Consider the following 11118-nt stretch of genomic DNA (forward strand, 5'->3'; position numbering starts at 1 on the left):
CCTGCTTTTCTCCTTAATGATGTGGGTTTGAAGTCAGAGGCTGACAGTTGAGACCTCTGTTTGGGGTGGGGTGAGGAGACCTGTGCCTGCTGGGTAATTGCGGGCAGACTGAAGCCACCATTTACCAATTGAAATTACAATGGCAGGGCCTGGGGGCTCGGCTGCCCCTACAGATAAGGGGGAGGGGGGGGCAGCGAGTGCTTGGCTTGCAAGTTCCCAGCAGCTGCTTCCGTCCCAGAGTACATCTTGAACAGGTGGTAGTGCAGTGGGAAAGGCCAGCCTAGCGTAAGGCTAAATTCTGTCACTTACCGACTGCAGGATCCCGGCAGATCCGCTTGTCCTCCCTGCCCCTCGGTTTCCTCCTCTGTACGAAGCGGACGGAAACACCCGGCTAGGGAAACTGAGTTTCCGGTTTGCGGGCCGCTGCATGGAGTGGCGGCCCCAGTTAGCAGGCCTCAGATGGAGGGCGGCCTCGAAAGCCGGCTCCTGGGGAGCATGGAGGCCCAGGCATTGTGGTTAGGAACCAGCCCCGGGCAGCGGGTGGTGCCGAGTGCCAGCCCCTTTCATGTGGTCGAGCCCGAGCCCAGCGCCGGCACCGGAGCCGCAGCCCGGGCTGCCCTGCGGCTACAGCCGCCGCAAGGGATTATGGGGCTAGAGCCCCGCAAAGGATTCTGGGGCTAAAGCCCCGCACTGCATCCTGGGAGACCCCGGCGCCGGAAGTCCGGACTACCGCCCAGTCTGGCGGGAGCGGCGGGCGCCCGCGCTGCCGGCTGTCTGGTCTTCCGAGTGGGCGAAGCGCGTGGGCGTCTGTCGGTCCGGGCGCTGTCGGGCTTTGCGCATGCTGACCCCCGGCCCCTTGGGCGTGCCCGAGACCGACTGTGTGCCAGGTGAGGCCACCCAAGGGACCCGCTCCTCGAGGCAGGTGTACTTGCAGCCCAGGATAGAGGGGCCTGGCACGCTTCGACTAGGGGCTGCAAAGGCGCCCCACTCTCTCGCTCCCCTGCAGTCTGTGCCCACTGCTGGGCACTGCTGCTGCCCACTCCGGCCCGAACTTGAGAGAGACGAGGGAGACTGGGAGGCGGCTGGGGGTTTCTCAGCGAGAACGGAGGTGGGGGGAGGGCGTTGTAGTCACCATCCGGCCGCCATGGTCTATCTGATCTGCAGGAGGGAGCGCCAGGCTCCAGACTGCCTGGAGCGCTGAAAGGGTTAACCAGGAACGCCTCCCCGCTGTGGTTTTGTGGTCGAAACCATGATTGCCAGGAGCAAATTTTTGTCGTGCACGAGGTATGTTATTAAAAGCGGAGTTACGCTGCTAGTGAATGAAAAGTTAAAAGCCCTCATTACGCGTGAGCTGTAAAACAGGGGGACTGGCCAAGAGGCCGAGACTACCCTAACGGAGGCCTGGCAGGGTGTGCCCAGTTCCCTGCGAGCCGCGGGGCGCCCAGGGCCCAGGGGCTGGCCCACCGCAAGGTCTCAGTAGTGGGTGGCCAGCCTAGTGGGTCGTTGGAGCTCCGCCACTGCCGGACAGGTGGTGGGAAAGAAGACACTGGGCTGAAACAGGATAGGATCCTTGGGGCTTTCTGTTCAGTTAAAACAAAAATAGCCAACATTTACTGAAGGCGAGCTCCACATCAGACATCTTGTGGAGTGCTTGATAAATACAAGAGACTTCAAACTGTTCGTGGAATTAAAATACAAGTATATTTGAGCCAGCAGGTGGCATAGTAGTTAAGGCACTTGACTCCTACATATTCCTGGTTGGAGTCCTGGACCAGGTCTTGAAACTCATGCTAGGCATGTGCATGTGTATACCTAAAACCCTGAGGGAAGAATGGAGGAAAAGGGATTGTTAGTGTGGCCATCCCTCCTGAGGAGGGGCGAGTGATTTCGCACTGTCTCCAGAGATCACATGTGCCCTATTGCAAAAAAAAAAAAAACTAAAAAAAAACTTATACACACACGCACGTATATTATATACATACACATGTGTATATTTATACACATATATACATACACATAGATATGTACATATATAACATATATATATATTGTGTGTGTGTGTGTGTATATATATATATATATATATATATATGTTTATTTTGGTGTGAAATATTTTGAAACCCATGCATAGTTTTTCATAATATGCATTCCCATAAACCTTTTAAAGACACTGGTCCTTTAACTCCTTGAACCCTTGCAATGACCCAGTGAGGGGTAGGAGTGCAGATGCAGTTTTGTAGAAGAGGGAGCTGAGGCTTGACTTAGGCTTGCCCAAGATCTCACCAAAGAGCTGGAATCTTAAGTGGATCTTAACCTAGGGGCTGGAACAAGGCCCCAGCAGTGGTCGCTCCACTTGGAGGAAAGAAGACCGAGAGAGATGTCACGTGTATCTCAGAGTGAAGGGACTGGGTGAATTCTATTTCCTGGTACCTATTTTTGGGGAGGTTCCACATTGTAGATATTTGTTACATTTTTCAAATCTGCGTGACTTTCGAAATGAGGAGTGGGAAGAGGAGTCATTATTTTTAAAAGACATTCTGGTTCACTAGAACAATATTCTCAAGGTATGGTCGCTGGATCTTCATCATCATTACCTGGGAACTTAGAGATGCAGATTCTCAGCCCCACCCTAGAACGACTGAATCAGAAAGTGGGGCTGGGGCTTGGTGTTATATGTTTTAACAGGCCTTCCTGGTGACTCTGAGGCCTGTTCAAGTTTAAGAACTGTTGCTCTCAAGACTGCAGAGGATTGGGAAGCAAGAGTTTCCCAGATCCACTACCGAGCTGTAGTGTCATTGCTGAATCAGCAGTCACACCCGGGTGTAAAGTCCAGCTATGCCACCTAAATGTCAGCGTCTCGGTACATGTAACAGTGATGAAAACACTCCTCTGTGGGGGCAGTGAAGTGCGACACTGTGAGGCTGACCACGTGTGAAGGTCTGAGGTTTGTGTCTGGAGACCTCCCCAAGTACTCTGAGTGTGTTTTTATGTGCCCACGACATGGGGCTGACTGAAGCTGGGGTGGATTGCGGCATCAAGACCATGCTGAGGATGCTGTCTTTCTCAGAATAAATAAATAAACTTAGACAAAACCTAACAACAGCAAAGGCCAGACTGCACAGTAATAAAATGCCATGCTCTGCGAGCGCCTCACGTGGAAAGGTCCCCAGCTCAAGACCAGAGACTTCCCTGGCTATGCTGGGTGCACACTAGCCCGGAATCGGGACTGGCTGAAGGCTAGACATGGGTCATGGCTTCAGGGCACTGCTGGAGATTCTCACTTTCTCTGTTTCTCCCTAGTGGGAGAAAGAAAGAAACTTAAAAAAAAAAAGAACAAAAATCCCAACAACAAAAACCAGCCACCTCGTAGAGCACGTATGAGAACGAGAGGGCACAGGGCCTGGCTGGGTTAGGTAATTTAGTTCCTTCCCTCCCCTCTCTAGAACGCCTTTCCCATTTGTAAAACCAGCAAGTAATCTTGGCTGACTCACTCTCTTCCTTTTGCCTCTCAAAAAGGTCAGAGCAACTGGCCTAGTGGAAGTCTTGGACTTACCTCACTAATATTTGGGGTCGTTTCCCTGGGTCCCCCAGGATACTAGAGAGAAGTGGGAAAGTTCAAGGGCAGGGGCATGGTGGTATTCACGTGTGACCTCAGCACCGGCACACAGCCTGTTACAGAGCAGCCTCAGTGAGTGAGAGTCGAAGGGATCAGTGAACAAATGGAGGAAAGCGGCACCCCGAGTGTAGACGGAGATTCCCACTTCTTTCACCACAGTTGAACAGTACAGGGAAAAACAGTAAAATTGGACAAGAAACCAGAAACGGCATGAAAGAGAAATTCCCATCCAGGGAAGAATATTTCAAAGGACAGAAAGTGAGTTTCTGGTATCATTAGAAAATAGCACATAATTAATTGGCTTGCAACTAAATGTTTGTTGGAGCCTAACTGCCCTCAGCTTGCCCACCAGATGACGGAGCCTGCCCCTCTTATCTGTGACTCTCCAAGCATGAGGTCTGCCTGGCTAGGTCCCATTGTACGGGTGGAGAAAGTGAATTTGCATGCAGTTTGCTGTGGGTTACCCCACAAAGCGAGTATCCATAAGAAGATGATCCCCATGACTATGCTTTACCGCATCTTCCGACAATAACACATCACAAGGTCGCTGTAAAAACGAAGGAAGGAGCCAGTAGGTGGCGTGGTGGTTTAGGTGCTGGACTCCCAAATGGCCAGCTGTGATTCAAGTCCCAGACCCTGCAGGTTGAAAATCATGCCAGGTACGTGCACGTGCATGGCCAAAGCCCCAAGGACAGAATGGAAGAGAAGAGATTGTGGCATGGCTATCCCTCCTGGGGGTTAATTTTTCACTTTCCCTCTCTTTGTCTCTCTCTGTCTCTCTCTCTGTCTCTCTCTCTGGTGAGCATATGTGTCCTGCGGTGTGGAGATGGGGAGATTAATAAGACACAGACTAGAAATTGTTTAGCCAGCTTCTGGCACTGATAAATCCCGCAGTGGACAGTAGCTGTCATCATAATTCTGGGAGGTCAGGACCCACACATTCTCCCGTTTTTTAGGAAGCTGAGGCACAGAGACGTCAGGTCGGTTGCCGTAAGTAACAAAGTTGGAACTGGAACCACAGCTCTGCATAAGTTGTGTAGTTCTGGGGCTCACCCCGATAACCGTGAGTTCGGACCGCCACACTCAAACTGGGGACACCGTGGAGCCATGTGCTGTTCTGCCATTTCTCCCCAAAGCCCCTGAATGAGCCCACAGGCCCTGTGACAAGGCACATTTTACAGCCTGTGCACCCTGAAAACCAGAGGGGACACTCCTGTCACCCAGGGGACACCTCACATGGGGCTGAGAAATGAGTTCTCTATGAGCAGTCACGGCAGGGCCCCCTGTGCGGTTGACCCCCACCAGTGAGGCTGGCTCGGTCAGGGCATGTCACTGACCAGGTGCATCTGGGTGTCAGCACCCAGCTCAGCACATCCCAGAACTCCTCCCCTTCAGGCTGGAGGGAGTGGGACTCAGTCTGAGGGGTCCGTCCTGTGCCAGGTGCCTCCTTTGGTGGTGGGTTTTCTCCCATCGTCTGCAAAATTGAGTGAGTCCTTTTCTGTCTCTGCGTTAGTGATTAGTGAGGTGCCTGAGATAAAGGGCAGGGATTGAACTGAGCAGTGGGCAGGAAGCTAGGAGAAGGAGTCCCCATCCTGCAGTGTGCTGCCTGTCCCTAGGCAAGATCCTCTCTGGGACTAGCTGAAAACTGCCAGGACTTTAATGGAAGGAAATGATACCAAGAGGCCTCAACTAGTGGCTGAGACAGTGTTTACTTAGTAGCATTGGGAATTTTTCTCTTTCTTTCTTTCTTTCTTTCTTTCTTTTTTCCCGACCCATATAAATTTTGTCATAGGGTATGTGCGCTCACCAGAGAGAGACAGTGAGAAGGAAAGTAAGAAATCACACACACACACACACACACACACACACACACACACATCCCCGAGGGGGATGGCCACACCACCATCCCTTCTCTTCTGTTCTCCTCCTGGGATTTTGGGTATGTATGCACACACGCCCAGCATGAGTTTCAAGCTGCCAGGTCTAGGACTTGAACCACAGTCTACCATGTGGGAGTCCATTGTCTGTAGTCCACCACAACACCTGCTGGCCCCAGTCTCATTCATAGTTTTTTATTTTTTTAAGTTTTAATTGTTCATTATTGTTTTTCCATTTGACCAGAGAGAGACAGAGAAAGAGAGAGAGGGAGAGTGAGAAAGCAAGCTCCAGGTCTAGGACTCGAACTGTGGTCAGCCATGTGGGAATCCGGCGCCTTAACTACCATGCCACCTGCTGACCCCTGCTCATTCATAATTTTAAAAGTGGGCATTTCAAGTCAGAGGGCCTTGTGGGGGTGAAACCCTACTTTGCTACATGGAGCTTCCCCCGTCCGGTGCCCAGGATGATGCATGCTGCAGTCAGGAGGCCGAGAGGCTGAGCGGGTGTGGAAAGGGGACCACACCCCTTCCGGCTGCTGCAGGCCCAGAGTGAACTGCTCAGGAGAGGCCCCACCCACCCCGGAGTCCCTGATGGGCAGTTAGCCTACTGCTACGGAGGACAGCAGCTAAAGCCTCCTGTCCTGAGGCCTAGCAGGGAGACCCCAAGCTCTTCTCTCTTAATCTTGCTCCTAACTCTCCCAAGTGGAAAAGCCAGACCAGGAGGCCCTGAGGAGGTGGCTTTGTGAAGTTTCCTGAAACTGGGAGCCAGAGACTTCAGTTCAAGGCCTGGTGCCTGGAGGTACCAGCTGGGAGGCCTTAGGCAAGCCAGTGGGCCTCCATGGCTCAGCTTTTCCTGCTATCCCGTGGGGACAGTCACACGTGTCCTCACCTATCTTACAGGGGCGTTGCAGGATCAGAGGTGATGACAGATGTATGAGAAGCACCTTGAAAACTGTAACATGCTATGCAAATGCGCAGGATTATCAAATCATGGGTTTGAATTTCCTCCTCCAGTCCTTCCTTGAACCGAGGTGACTTATACAAAGCACCTGGCTCACCCCGGGCACACAGTAGGCAGACAAGCTCTGGGAACTGCCCGAGGCTTGTGCCTTTGATCTTGCCTTTCCTCTCCCGCACGCGCGCCCGGCGTGAGTTTTAAGCCGCCGGGTCCAGGACGTGAACTGCGGTCGGCTACGTGGGAGTCCAGCGACATAGCCATTACGCTAACTGCTGGTTCCCGACCCATATAAATTTTGTCATAGGGTATGTGCGCTCACCAGAGAGAGACAGTGAGAAGGAAAGTAAGAAATCACACACACACACACACACACACACACACACACACACATCCCCGAGGGGGATGGCCACACCACCATCCCTTCTCTTCTGTTCTCCTCCTGGGATTTTGGGTATGTATGCACACACGCCCAGCATGAGTTTCAAGCTGCCAGGTCTAGGACTTGAACCACAGTCTACCATGTGGGAGTCCATTGTCTGTAGTCCACCACAACACCTGCTGGCCCCAGTCTCATTCATAGTTTTTTATTTTTTTAAGTTTTAATTGTTCATTATTGTTTTTCCATTTGACCAGAGAGAGACAGAGAAAGAGAGAGAGGGAGAGTGAGAAAGCAAGCTCCAGGTCTAGGACTCGAACTGTGGTCAGCCATGTGGGAATCCGGCGCCTTAACTACCATGCCACCTGCTGACCCCTGCTCATTCATAATTTTAAAAGTGGGCATTTCAAGTCAGAGGGCCTTGTGGGGGTGAAACCCTACTTTGCTACATGGAGCTTCCCCCGTCCGGTGCCCAGGATGATGCATGCTGCAGTCAGGAGGCCGAGAGGCTGAGCGGGTGTGGAAAGGGGACCACACCCCTTCCGGCTGCTGCAGGCCCAGAGTGAACTGCTCAGGAGAGGCCCCACCCACCCCGGAGTCCCTGATGGGCAGTTAGCCTACTGCTACGGAGGACAGCAGCTAAAGCCTCCTGTCCTGAGGCCTAGCAGGGAGACCCCAAGCTCTTCTCTCTTAATCTTGCTCCTAACTCTCCCAAGTGGAAAAGCCAGACCAGGAGGCCCTGAGGAGGTGGCTTTGTGAAGTTTCCTGAAACTGGGAGCCAGAGACTTCAGTTCAAGGCCTGGTGCCTGGAGGTACCAGCTGGGAGGCCTTAGGCAAGCCAGTGGGCCTCCATGGCTCAGCTTTTCCTGCTATCCCGTGGGGACAGTCACACGTGTCCTCACCTATCTTACAGGGGCGTTGCAGGATCAGAGGTGATGACAGATGTATGAGAAGCACCTTGAAAACTGTAACATGCTATGCAAATGCGCAGGATTATCAAATCATGGGTTTGAATTTCCTCCTCCAGTCCTTCCTTGAACCGAGGTGACTTATACAAAGCACCTGGCTCACCCCGGGCACACAGTAGGCAGACAAGCTCTGGGAACTGCCCGAGGCTTGTGCCTTTGATCTTGCCTTTCCTCTGGCCCAGAAGGCCCACGGTCCTCTCCCTGCCCCAGCTCTGTTCTCCCTGTCCCCCCATCCCTCTTCTTGACTGACGCCCATCACTTCCCAGGGTTCAGGCAGGTGCTCCTGTTTCTTTTCCTTCGGGCCTTTCTTCACCTCTCTGCTAGTAGGTGTTTGTTTTCGAGATGTGTTTGTCTCGCTGCCAATAGAATGGATTCTCTGTGACGACAGGAACTCTTTTAGAATCCTAGGACAGGGCCTGGCACAGTCATTACTTGGTAAACATTTGCTCATTGGGCCAGCTGTGGCCTGGCGGCTAAGGTAGCTGGGTCCTACACGGTCGATGTGTGGTTCAAGTCCTAGACCCTGTGTCTTGCAAACCCAGCATGTGCCTGCATGCCCAAAACCCTGAGAGGAGAATCCATACAGGATGGTGGTACGGACACCCCCGGGAATTGTTTTCTGACTGCACCCCCCTCCCCGCCTTGTCTCTCTAGCATGTGCCCAGTAACAAAATGTAAAAAAACAAACGAAACCATCAGCTTCCCCCTGTCCTACGTCCCTTCTGGGACACTGGTGGTTTGGTGGAAGAGTGACTGTCTCGGAGATCCCAGGCCAGGTCCCAGGAGCCCTGGCCTTGCAGATCCCTTTCACAGACCCCCAGAGCAGACTACCCGGGGTCTCCATTGCTCCTCTCCTGGTCTGTAAAGTGGGAATAATAGCACATCCGTGTGTCGGGGCCGGGAGACAATGAGCGTGAACGTGCAGGCAAGGGGTTATTACTCCACGCCTTCCGTTTCTGACACAGAGCCTGGTTCACAGACGGGAGGATGATTTGGGAACCTCGGGCGGAATCTTCCCTTTCCTCTCGTTTGGGGATTCTGGGATGATGATGACGATGGCTGCTATTTACGGAGTGATTATTCTCTGGCAGGCTCTAGGCTAAGCACATTTCTTTCCTTAATGCGGTTAATTCTCCTAATAACCCATGAGATTAACCCAGCTCTAAAGTAGCCACCCCTGGAGAGTCCCCATTACATGTGCCCTAATTTTCTCCCCAGCACTTATCACTGACTAAAATGGACTCATTTATGTACTTGTTTATGGTCTGCCTCCCAGTAGACGGCGAGCTCCGTGGGAGCAGAGCCTTATCTGTCTGGCTCTTGGCTGATCCCCCCACGCCCGCCCACAGGAGTCCCTGACGGCCACACAGGAGACACTCAGGAGGCCCCTTTAACAGGAGGGCTCAGCGTCTCGCCCCAGGATGCAGTCACTAAAGCCAGCGGCCCTGACCTGGAGCCGCTCCCGTCCACGGTGCTGCAGGCCCCGCCGTGCTGTGCCCTGGTGGACAGACAGGTCAGAAAGGTTGCCTGGGGTCGAGGCCTCTCCCCCGTCCTCTCATCTTCTGACAGCTTGGTGTTCCCCTTGGCAGGGACACCACTGAGAGTTCATAGAGACCCTAGGGAAGGTGACCTCATAGGGTGGGGGCCACCTGGTTCCCCTCTTTGTCCAGGCTCGATCACCCACACGTAGGGCTCACTCCTTAGAACCCCTCTCACATCCCCCCGTATTAGCTCCTGGGATGGTAGATTTCTGTCAGGACCACTGGGCCCTCACTCCCATTTCCGATCTCGAAGAGAGCAGAGAGCCGGCAGTTCTTGCATTCCTAGTTTGAATGCACACGCCAGTGCTAGCGTTCGTCAGTCAAGGCTTTCTAGAAGCCCAAGACTTTCTGTGCTTAGTCCTGGAACATGGATTGACTGATGGCACGAGTGGGCAGTGGGGCTCCCGCCTGCTGGCCGGACACTCCTCCAGTCCTCTGGCCTTCTCACTTAGTCCCCCCAACCTCGGGTGGGTGGGAAACTCCTTCCTGCCTTGTGGCAGAGACTTGGTTCAGCGCAGCTCAGAGGAGCCGAATGTCCAGGCTCGGAAGGCATTTAGGGAGCAGATTGTCACAGGGAAGACCTGCCTGTCAGAGTCCAGCAGGTCCAGGTTTAAGTCGAGACTCCATGCGTCACTGGCTGAGTGACCCTGAGTGGGTGATGGCACAGGTTTGAGTCTCAGCTCCCTTCCTGTGAAAGGCAGTGGTAGTCCCCACTTCCCAGGGGTGTCACAGAGTGGAGAGGACGCGTCTGCCTCTTACCAAGGCCTGAGGCACAGCCGCTGCTGTTTACCCAGGAATCAGACCGGGATCCCAGAGGGATGGGTGGGAGGCCCTTGGAGGCCAAAAGTTTCTCAGAACACATGGTGTTCTTTTTTTCTGGAGTGACTTTATGTTGTTTTTTAAAGTTTATTTTTTAAGAAGAGCAAGATAACTGACAGCTCATCAAAGCAGATAATGAGTACTTCCTGGAGTCGTCAAACTGGGGCTCCAGCCAGGCCCTGGCCCTGGCCGACAGCACGGCTGTGCGTCATGCCACTGTGCAGGCCCTCCGTGTCTAGCTCCACGCTGGCCCGCCGCACTGCAGCGGCTCACGTGTGGGAGGCACTTGCATGTGCCAGGCACAGTTCTAAGCATTTTTCACGTGTTGGTGCACTAACTCCTCACACTGTGCAGTGGGCACTTTTTTTTTTTTGAGAGGTTTTTGCTATAGAGTGCATGCACTCACCAGAAGGACAGAGAGAGACAGAGAAACAGAAAGCAAGAAATCCCCTCCCCGCCACCCTCACCAGGAGGGATGGCCACACCGCAATCCCTTCTCCTCCACTCTCTTCTCGGGATCTTGGGCATGCACACACACGCTCCCAGCATGAACTTAAGCCACCAGGTCCAGGACTCGAACTGTGGTCAACTACATGGGAGTTGAGCGACACAGCCATTACACCAACTGCTGGTCCCACGGTGGGCACTTTTACTAGGCTTATTTGCAGACGAGGAATGGTTCCAAGCCAGGTGGTCCCAGCTGCCCTGGGTAGGCCTGCCAGGCACTCCCTAGCTGCTCCCATGCCTGCTTGACGTGGGAGTTCCCTTTTGCCTCAGTGGGCAGTCACCCTGAGCTTGTTCAGTAAGGTCCTCTAACCCCAGGCCCAGGAGACAGCTAGGAAGAGCCTCCTTTCCTCTCTCTGTCTTGATCCCCCTTGATTTATTGCAACAGAAACTTGGGGTGTGCCTCCCTCTCCACGCCCCAGAGAGGAAGGTTTCTGTCATTTCTCTTTCCTGTGTGAC

Source organism: Tupaia chinensis, unplaced genomic scaffold (assembly GCF_000334495.1).
Source record: "Tupaia chinensis unplaced genomic scaffold, TupChi_1.0 Scaffold000628_1, whole genome shotgun sequence".
NCBI lineage: Eukaryota > Metazoa > Chordata > Mammalia > Scandentia > Tupaiidae > Tupaia > Tupaia belangeri.